At 36.3% G+C, this 10057-nt stretch overlaps 1 non-coding gene across 1 annotated transcript; it reads right to left on the bottom strand.

Moving 5' to 3' along the window:
- Positions 1-9651: 9651 nt before the first annotated feature.
- On the bottom strand, positions 9652-9759 carry LOC112088729. The gene has a single exon (XR_002900672.1). It is a non-coding gene; the product is annotated as a small nucleolar RNA R71 (small nucleolar RNA).
- Positions 9760-10057: the final 298 nt, after the last annotated feature.

Below are 10057 nucleotides of genomic sequence, written 5' to 3'. Positions count from 1 at the left end.
TTCAGTTAAAGACTTCATTTAATTTTCTATCATTTTCGAGTATGTCTCTTTGACTACTCCGCCTCCTATATAAAGGCTTGTACCCCCTTAAATTTTCGCCATACACTTCTTCAATAAAATTTCTGAGATTTTCTCCTTATAGAACTTTCCGATTCTTTAGGTGGTTAACCTTAGAGTCATTTCGGTTTATCAAGTGCAATCTATATCCCTTGACGCAGCCTTCCTTTCCTTTGATTATTCGAATTCGTTCAAGTAGTTTTAGGGGCCTAAGAATTTTTGGGATCCCAGATCTCACGCCTTAACATCCTTCAACCGTGGGTTCTTATTTTCATTGAAGCCACCCTCTTGTTTCATTTCATCCTTTCGATTTTGGGCCTAGGGAATTTTGGGTATTTATACTCACGCCTTAGAGCATCTTTCTCGGCGGATCATGTGGAGTCAAGGATCTATCAGCCATATTCCGAATCAAGTGTGTGAAGTCCTTAGAGAGTTTGTATCAAGTAGTATCAGAGCATCACTCTAAGCCTGGTTTTTATCCTTTTATCATTTTCTCATCTTTCCATCTTCTACCTTTTTTTTTTATCTTCTCACATTTTCACCCAATATTCTTTTTCTTTTATTTTTTTTTATTTTCTTTCAGTTTTTATTCATTTTCATCATTAAAAAATTTAAAAAAGAGAGAAAATAAAACTCAAAGAAAGCCTGAACAAAAATTCAAAAAAAAGATCATAAAAAAACAGATTTGAAGGTATGATTTGTATCTACTAATCCTTTTGTGAGCATGCATGATTTGAGGGAAAATCATTTTTAAGAAGAGGGGGATGATATGATCATGAAGAGGGCTAAAGGCTAAGAAGTTCAAAGAAGCATTTAACGGGCTAATTTATGAAGTTCTGGACAAAAGAAGAATGAAGAAATCTATCTAAGATGTTATATATAGAGTTCAGCTCATTTTAAGAGTGATAGAAGTCCAAGAAGAGCCCAAAATCATCATTTTATTTTTTTGGTCAAAGGAGGTGACGAAAAAGAAGTGAAGAGTCACAAATGAAAACCAAAAAAGGGTCTCTGACAGGGGGACTCTTTATCGCCATATTTATTTATAATTTGTACGGTGATTTTAATAGCAAATATCAAAAAAGCGGTACAGAGTAAAATACTCATGGGCCTAAGAATTACGCGCACAAGCCCGTCCATCACTTATTTACTATTTGGTGATGATAGATTATTTTTCTGCAAAGCTACTAAGGAGGAATGTAAAATGATTCTCTAAATACTCAGGCAATATGAGAAGGTATCTGGACGAAAAATAAATAATGATAAATCATCCGTACAATTTCGTCATAAGGTTCCTGATACGGTACATAATGAGCTACAACAGAGCTTAGGGATATCAAACATTGGAAGCATGGGGTACTACCTCGGACTCAGAGAGAGCCTTGGAGGGGCAAAAAGTAAAATTTTTAATTATGTAGTAGAGAGACAACAAGATAATGTCAACGGCTGGACCTTAAGATTTCTATCAAAAGCGGGAAATGAGGTGTAATTAAATCAGTGGCATCAGCAATGCCTACCTTTTTTATGTCATGCTTCCGTCTACATAAAAAAGTAACAACTAAGCTAACTGGTACGGTGTCTCGATATTGGTGGGCTTCTAATGGGAATCAAAAAGGAATACATTGGCTGGCATGGCAGAAAATGTATAGAGGTAAGTCAGAAGAAGGAATGGGTTTCCGTAACATAGTTGATGTCAATACAGCATTATTAGCAAAGCAGATGTGGCAATTGATAGACAAACCACAGTCTTTATTCACAAGGGTTTTTAAAGGACGATATTTCCGGAATATAGATTCTTTGTATCCTATCAGATCATACTCTCCATCATACGGATGGCGTAGCATAATCTCAGCAAGATCTCTGGTTATTAAAAGGCTTATCAAAAGAGTTGGATCAGGAACATTCATTTCTATATGGAATGATCCCTGGATACTTTCCTCTCGCCCGAGGTCTACCATATGTAAGGGTTACAACTATTACCCAAATTTAAAGGTTAATCACTTGATTGACCCATCAACAAACACGTGAAATCTGGATTTAATTAAGATAATCATTGATCCCACAGATGTTGAAATAATTCAAAGTATGCCTATAAGCAATATATATATAAACCAGATTCTCTCGGTTGGGATTTCACAAAGTCCAGACGATATACGGTGAAATCTGGTTATCTAGCGGAGAACCAGTTTCTACAGATAGAGCATGAGATTATTTAAGGACCAGACATAAAAAAGTTACAAGCACAAGCATGGCATCTGAAATGTTCCCAAAACAAAAACATTTGATTTGGTAGGATGTAACTGGATATTTACCAATAACTAAAATTTTAAAAAATCGGGGAATTCAATGTGATACACAATGCTTTCGGCATGGAGCAGAGGATAAACCATGCTCTTTTTGAGTGCCCACCAGAACTACAAGTTTGGGCTTTATCTCAGATACCCACCCCTGCAGGAGGTTTCCCAACATAATTGGTTTTTGCAAATTTTGATCATCGGTTTTGGAGACTTCCAAAGGAGGAACAAAATGCACGTTTTCCATAGATATTGTGGTATATTTGGAAAGGAAGGAATGAAAAGTTATACTCAAATTTAGACAAAGATCCACAAATAACACTACGGATTGCAGAAACGGAAGCAACATTGTGGGAAGAGGCACAACGAAGACAATCGGATACGAATCTTCAATTTGTAAACAGCCCTCCTATCACCTCTCACTACTCGGGGTGGTGGTGTTATATAGATGGGTCATGGAAAGAAACAGATAAAATGTCAGGGTTAGGATGGTACTATTTTAAGGATGGTCTCAAGGAGAAAATTTTAGGAGCGAGGAATGTCCGGCGAAGTTTATCCCCACTACATGCTGAATTAGAAGCTCTCCTATGGGCTATGCTTTGTATGAGTGTAAACCAGAAGACGGAGGTAGATTTCGCAACATACTGTTCTGAATTGGTGAATATGGTGTCGACACCAGAGGAATGACCAGCATTTGACTTATATCTGGAGGAGATTATGAAGATCAAGGAAACTTTTACCTTTTTTTGATATCACACATCTAACGCACGAAGAATATGAAGGCGGTGCACGGGTGTACTGATGCTGCTAGGGTTGACTTCGCGGCTTCATGATTTAAATTTATAACCCAAGATATCTGCAAGTGCACAGCAGTGCGTTGTAGTACTTAGGGTGTCGATCCACAGAGAATCCACGCTTTACCTTCAGAACCTTAAAACTAGAATTAGTAAACGAAGTCTAAGACGAAAAATGGGTTTTGGATATGTTGTGCGATTTCTATATATGTATTTTAAAAAGGGATTTGAAAAGGTTTTGAAAAGAGTTTGAAAAACTCTAAAGGATGAACAAAGCTCCTAATATTGATCCTAGTAAATTTTTAGAACTCGAGTCACGGACGTATGAATACGCCACTGTCGTGATCATAGACAACTATCTCTCTCAACCGTGACCAGTAGGTTTTCACTCTGGCCCTGGAAGAGAAAAGATGCATTATGTTTAAGACTCGTCAGCATTCACAAATCGCCCATAGGTAGGTTTCCACTCCTATGTTTGTTTTGCTCTCCCAACCTAGATCTGGCCCCGGATGAATACTTTCGCATCACCAAGGACCTGTATCATTCTCTAGTTCACGACGCTAGATCCATGCTTTAAGTATAAATTCAGAAGAAAGATTTCTAGAATTCGGCTTTGGTTTATCTCGCGAAGATCCCTATCGATCATAGTCGATTCCCTTCGATCGAGCCTTTAAACTCATATCTCATCATTCCAAAACGTGCATAAAGTAAATAGAAAAGACGTGCATAGATTAATATGAAGAAAGAAGTAGAGAAAAACAGACAAGGAAAAGAAGAAGAAGCATCTCGATTTTAAGAGCTAGGCTCGGAGAAGAACTTCTCTTCAAATCCTTTAAACAACTAATCTAATATGAAGAAGATAAAAACGAAATTGAAGATGCATAAGAGTAAAAACCAGATTAAAATAAAGGTAAAACATAAAGAGGGTTCAAGAGAAATCTCTATCTCCCTAAACTAAGAACTAAGAACATAAAAGCATAAAAACCCTAAAAAACTAAATTTGGTGGCTCCCAAAAGGGATTCTTCTGAGGCACATGAAAATAGGTCTGCTTAGACACATATTTATAGGTCTTCAACTCTCTCCAGTCGTCCTTAGAGTTTTCTATGAAGAGAAGACGAATTGGGCTTGAAACGGGGTCATGGGCCTGCCTTTTAGTTGGTCCTGGTCGCGAGGCTTCTGACCACGGTGAATTGGGGTTTGGCCGCGGCCAGAGACTCGTAACCATGGTCGAGAGTGTGTTTCCCGCGTTCGTGGCTTCTGGACCCGCGGAGATTGGTCTGCGAGGTTGAATCTTCATTATGCAGTTGCTTCCTTCGCAAGACTGCAGAACATGTCTTCAGTGCATCAAGGATATCCGCAGATCTAACCATTGGATTTCGTCCAAACCAATTGCATTTGAAAGCTAGTTGTCTCCTTTATAATAGGTCCAATTTTGGGATGATCAGACGGTAAAAGGGTCTTTATCGAATGTAAAACTTCTGACGGCCTAAATTTATCCAAAATGATATTTTGCTCCAAAATGCACACCTTTTGCCTTAATAACCTGAAAAGAGTCTTGGAACTACAAATACTACAAAATAATAGTAAAAAAACTTCAAAGAAATAAAAAAACATTTGAAAAGCATTTAAAATCGATCCATAAAAGTGTTCAAAATACGGTGTTATCATGTACCCTCATGATGTGATGTACATTAACTCGGTACAACATGTTTGGATTACTAAACCGTTTTAGGTATCTAGGCTGTCGACAAAAAAAAATCAAGAAGGCCAAGAGTTTTTCAACTCTATTTATTTCCTATCATTTAGTTTTTAGTCTTCTTATATTTTTGAGATCATTCAATATTTAGCTTTCACTACAAGTTTTCTATTCCTATAAATAAGTGTAATCTCTTTTTAGAGAAATAAGACTTGATTAATTATTTTTGGAACCTTTGAGAGTGATTCTCATTTTTCGATCTTATGGAGGTTATCCATTGATCAACCTAGTTTTTCCAGTTCAATCCATAGAACTTGACGCAGCCTTCATTGCATTGTTTGTGCGATTTCGTTTCAAGTAGTTTTAGGGGCACATGGATTTTCGGGAACTTGTTCTCATGCCTTGTCATCCTAGATCCGCGAGTTCTCTCATTCAGTGAAGCCACCCTCTTGTTTCATTCTTTTTTCACCGCGAGTTTGGGCCTAAAAATTTTCGAGAATCACTTCTCACGGCTTAGCCTCTTCTCCGAGAAGTGTTGGAGTCAACGATTATCCACTAAACCACCTTACAGTGCCGATTCTTTGGGAGGATCGCATCACTCGGTGGCATCTAAATTACGCACTTGCAGAATACAATGTGACAAACAATATGCACGGTGTGGAGCTGAGGAAAAAACAATAAATCGTATTCTTTTTTAATGTCCACCTGCTCTACAAACTTGAGCTTTATCCCAGATCCCAACATCTCCTGATGTTCTTTCAATAATATTGGTTAACGTAAATTTTGATCATTTTTTGGAGACTACCAAAGGAATTAAAAAATACCGAATTTCCATAGATCGCATGGTACATTTGAAATACACAGAATAAGAAAATATTTTCAAACATTGATATAAACCCACAAATTACATTGAAAATAATGGAAACAGAAACGGTATTATGGGAGGAAGCTCAAAAATCAGAACAAGATTTAATCTCTATAAATACACCCAATTTACCGGACCACTCAATGCCTATAACTTACGAATACCGACCAGTTTTGTGCATCTGATCTGATTTGGGGGCTTGACATTATCGACGGGGTTGGTTCCTTAAACCTTCTTTTCTTATGTGTTTGTTTATAGCTTCTTCTTGTATGTGTATGTGTGTTTCTTCTAGGATTTTTACTATCTGTTTCTGGGTTTTTTGGTTTTGCTTTAACTTATAGTTTTTTGAAAGATTTTGAATTGTATTTTTTTTTGCATTTAACAAAATTTGCTTAAAAAGGGAAAAAATAAAATAAACAAATTATATGTTTTTAGTTTTTAACAAAAAGATGATGAAAAACAAAAAAAAAAAAAACAAAACTTGGGAAATGTAAATTTATCGAAAAGGTAAAATCCAACGACAACCATTCATTGCGTATGTACTAGCTGTTTAACTTATGGATCATTCACCTTTGCCGACTTTGACAGTAACGTGCATTTTATAGGTAACAAAAGTAAATATTTTTGGAATATTACCTCTAAACCAATTGGGTAATTGCTTTTTGGTAAACTATAAAAAAAGGAAATTTTTACTGAAATTTATAGATTGTAAGTAACTTTCTATTTATCCAATTTCTAGTTTTGTCGTCTTTTGGTACATTTATGTGTTAGACTATTTACAATGGTAAAAAGATTTAACACCCTTTTTTTTTATTTAATACTCTACATCATCTTTTCTTTCTTCTACTTAATAATTCAACATTCATTCAACTTTTATACTCTAAAATAATTTTGTTTAATAAAATTCAACATTCTACTCTACTATTTTATTTTATATTTTTATGTTTTTATTTTTATTTTATAATAAATAATAAATCATAAATATCAATAAATTAAATTAAAATACTTGCAAATTAAAAATTTTAAAAATATATTTTTTTTTATTTTACATTTTTAACTAAAATTTTCTTCAAAGTAATAAAAACAAAAAATAAAACTAGTTACTATTAAAAAAATTATGAAAAACTTAAAATACAATACATGAATAAACATACAACATTTCTAAATAAATACACATAACTTATTTAATACAATAAACTCATCTCACAAAGACACAAACAATAAACTTTTTAAATCACGATTTCTGCACAAACCTCCATCACGCGGAGGATGTAATGAACAATGCTCATTACAGTAATCTGCAATTTTATCCTAATATGTTTCACCTTTTTGGTTTCTGTCAACAATGTGTCTGTTCAGTTTTAATCCACCTACTCAGTAATACCAAATTTTGTTCAGTGGTCCATTTGGGATTTTTTGGCGGATAGGAGTTGAATCCTCTACATCTGGAGTAGCTTCATTAACACAACTCATACCACCGTGGGTCATTTGTGTAGAAAATTTAGAAAATTTAATTACTCCAACATTGGACACAATTTCATTACTTGTTAGAGTAAAACAATAAGGAGGTGTTTGAGATGGATATGACATCATCGATCCATAATATGGACGATAGTTTGGAACAGCTGACGGCATGAAAAAATTTGGTGTATGTTGGAGGTGAAAACCGCACACCTGGTTTTCCCCGGTACAAACCGAGATTGGCACGAATTAAGTCCGGTGGACGAAAGAACTGTACCGGGAAGATGATAACACTATATTTTGACCACTTTTATGGATCATAATTGTATCTTATGCAGGTGTTTTAACTCTGTTTTCAATGTTTTTAAAGTGTTTTCAATGTTTTAGAGTTTCAAAAGACTTTACAGGAAACTTGGGCAAAAGATATGCAATTTGGAACAAATGAGCAATTTTGTATAAATGCAGACCGTCAGAAGTATGACAAGCGATGAAGACCTTCTCACCGTCTGATCACCCACAAAATTTGAGACAACATAGAGGATACAACCAGCTTTCTAATGCACTTGGTTTGGAGACTATCCAACGGTTAGATCTTCAGATACTCCCGATGCAAGAATGACAGAAAATGTAGTTCCGGAAGAGGACCACGTGCCGGGACCGCGGCAAACATCCATTTTCCCGCGGGTAGAGCCACCGCGACCGCAGAACTTGGTCGTTCACTTTCCCGACGACTTAAATAAAGCCCAGATCAATTCTTTTCGTTATTTTTGAAGCCCTAAGTGTCCAGGACCACCCCAGAAGCTAGAAATACCCTCTTTAGGTCATTCTAAAGAGGCAGAGACCAATAGAGAACCGAAACTTAGACAACTTAGAGAGAGAGAGAGAGGGATTTCGTGAGAAACCCAAGAGGAGCCGCCGCCTTTGAAGGAGGAGACGCCGAGGAGAGCATCATCGCGCCTCCGTCGTCGCTTCCGTTCTTCGTTCTTCTTCCTTCTTTTGTTTAATTTCCTGCAACTTTCAATACTCTGTGATGATTGTTTACAATATGTTTGAGTAGTTACCCAGTTGGGTTTAAAGGGATTTTTCAAAGGGAATTTCATGTGTCTTTGCTTATGAATCGATAGATTTAGGATTATTAATCTTCTAGATGTTCTTCGTTTGCCTTTAATCTTACTGCGTGATTCTTTGCTGGCCACTTAGAAGCCGATCTGATATGATATGTTGCGAAAGCTGTCATTGATTGTCTGAACTAGGGTGAAACGAGCAATTCTTCTATAGGAGTGGAAACCTACCTGTAGTTGAGTTGTGAATATTGATGAGTCTTGTTCTGCTATTGCATCTTCTCCCTTCCAGAATCAGAGTGGAAACCTACTGATTAGGGTTGCGAGAGATAGTTGTTTAGTGCTGCGAAAGTAGGCTATTCATACTTCCGTGCCTCGAGTTCTAGAACATACGTAGTTGATTACCTTTATCCTTCGTATTCCTTTGCTTTTCATTCGCTTATTTCCTTGTTTCCATTATACTTTCAATCGCTATTTACTTGCCTTCTATTCGCTTTGTTTAATCGCTTTTTACTTGCTTTACCTGCTTTAGTTTTCTTTCAATTGCTTTTTACTTGCTTCCTAGTTTAGATTTAGTGACAACCAAAACCCAAAACCAAAACCAAAACCTTTTAGTTCTAATCTGATTTAAGCGTTGCAGTGAATTCGTACTGAAACAACTAAGTCTCTGTGGATCGATACCCTAAGTACTACAGCGCACATCTGTGCACTTGCAGACATTTAGGGGTTATAAATTTAAAACCTGAAGCTTAGTAAAACGAAAAAACAACAAACCCTGTTTACAACTCTCGCATCAAGTTTTTGGCGCCTTTGTCGGGGACTTAAATTTGTTTCGTTGCGAATCCCAGCTTAAATCCATTAGAATACTTGTTTACTTTTACTTTTTCTTTTGAATTTTTCAGGTTTCTCTGCGATGAGAGACCGGGAACATGTTCCCAGAACTCTTGGTGATCCACCAAATCGTGTGGATGGTGATCCAAACGATGATGACCTGACTGATGATGAGTTTGAAGAACCAATTTATGATGACAATGAGCTAATCGGATCGGTCAAACACAAAGATGATGATGAACTGATTGGAAGTTTCGATTCACTCGAAAAGTTCATGGGAGATCGAAGAGCTATTCAACCAGCCTTACCAAAGGATGGCAAAACCGAAATTAAGGTACCCCATATCCATTTAGTTCAATAAAATCAATTCTCTGGTTATTCACTCGAAAATCCGATAGACCATATCGAGACTTTCGAAGAATTATGTGCAACCATTACAGCAAATGGGGATTACCACAAGTGTAGTCTTTTCCCATTCTCTCTTAGAGATAATGCCAGCAAATGGCTAAAATCTTTGCCACGTGCTTCACTAAAAACGTGGGCAGCGTGTAAAACTGCTTTCCTAAATCGTTTTTACTCTAGAAATCTTACAAATCTCTTAAGAAAGAAGATAAGAACTTTTAAACAAAAAGAAGATGAAGATCTTTTAGATACTTGGGAAAGATTTAGGGAATACCAAAGAGATTGTCCACACCATGGATATGCCGAGGAATACCTGCTAAATATCTTTTATCGCGGTATAACTCCAGAGTTACGACACTCTTTTGATATAGCAAGTAATGGAGATTTCACAACTAGATCTGTAGAAGATGCTCACGTTTTCATTAAAAATTTAGGAAACAGCATCCGAAATCAAGTAACCTTTGGTAATTCTGCAATTCCTGAGAAGAAAGAAGAAATTTCGGAAGTTATAAAGTGTCTCCGTCACATAATGAGTCATCTTGGATTGCAACAACCAAATAGGGTACACAATACGTGTAACTTTGATGGCTGGGACAAC

Source organism: Eutrema salsugineum, unplaced genomic scaffold, assembly GCF_000478725.1.
Source record: "Eutrema salsugineum unplaced genomic scaffold, Eutsalg1_0 scaffold_14, whole genome shotgun sequence".
In the NCBI taxonomy this organism is placed as follows: Eukaryota; Viridiplantae; Streptophyta; class Magnoliopsida; order Brassicales; family Brassicaceae; genus Eutrema; species Eutrema salsugineum.
The sequence above is the reverse complement of the archived record's forward strand: the minus strand, read 5'-3'. Positions and strand labels throughout refer to the sequence as shown.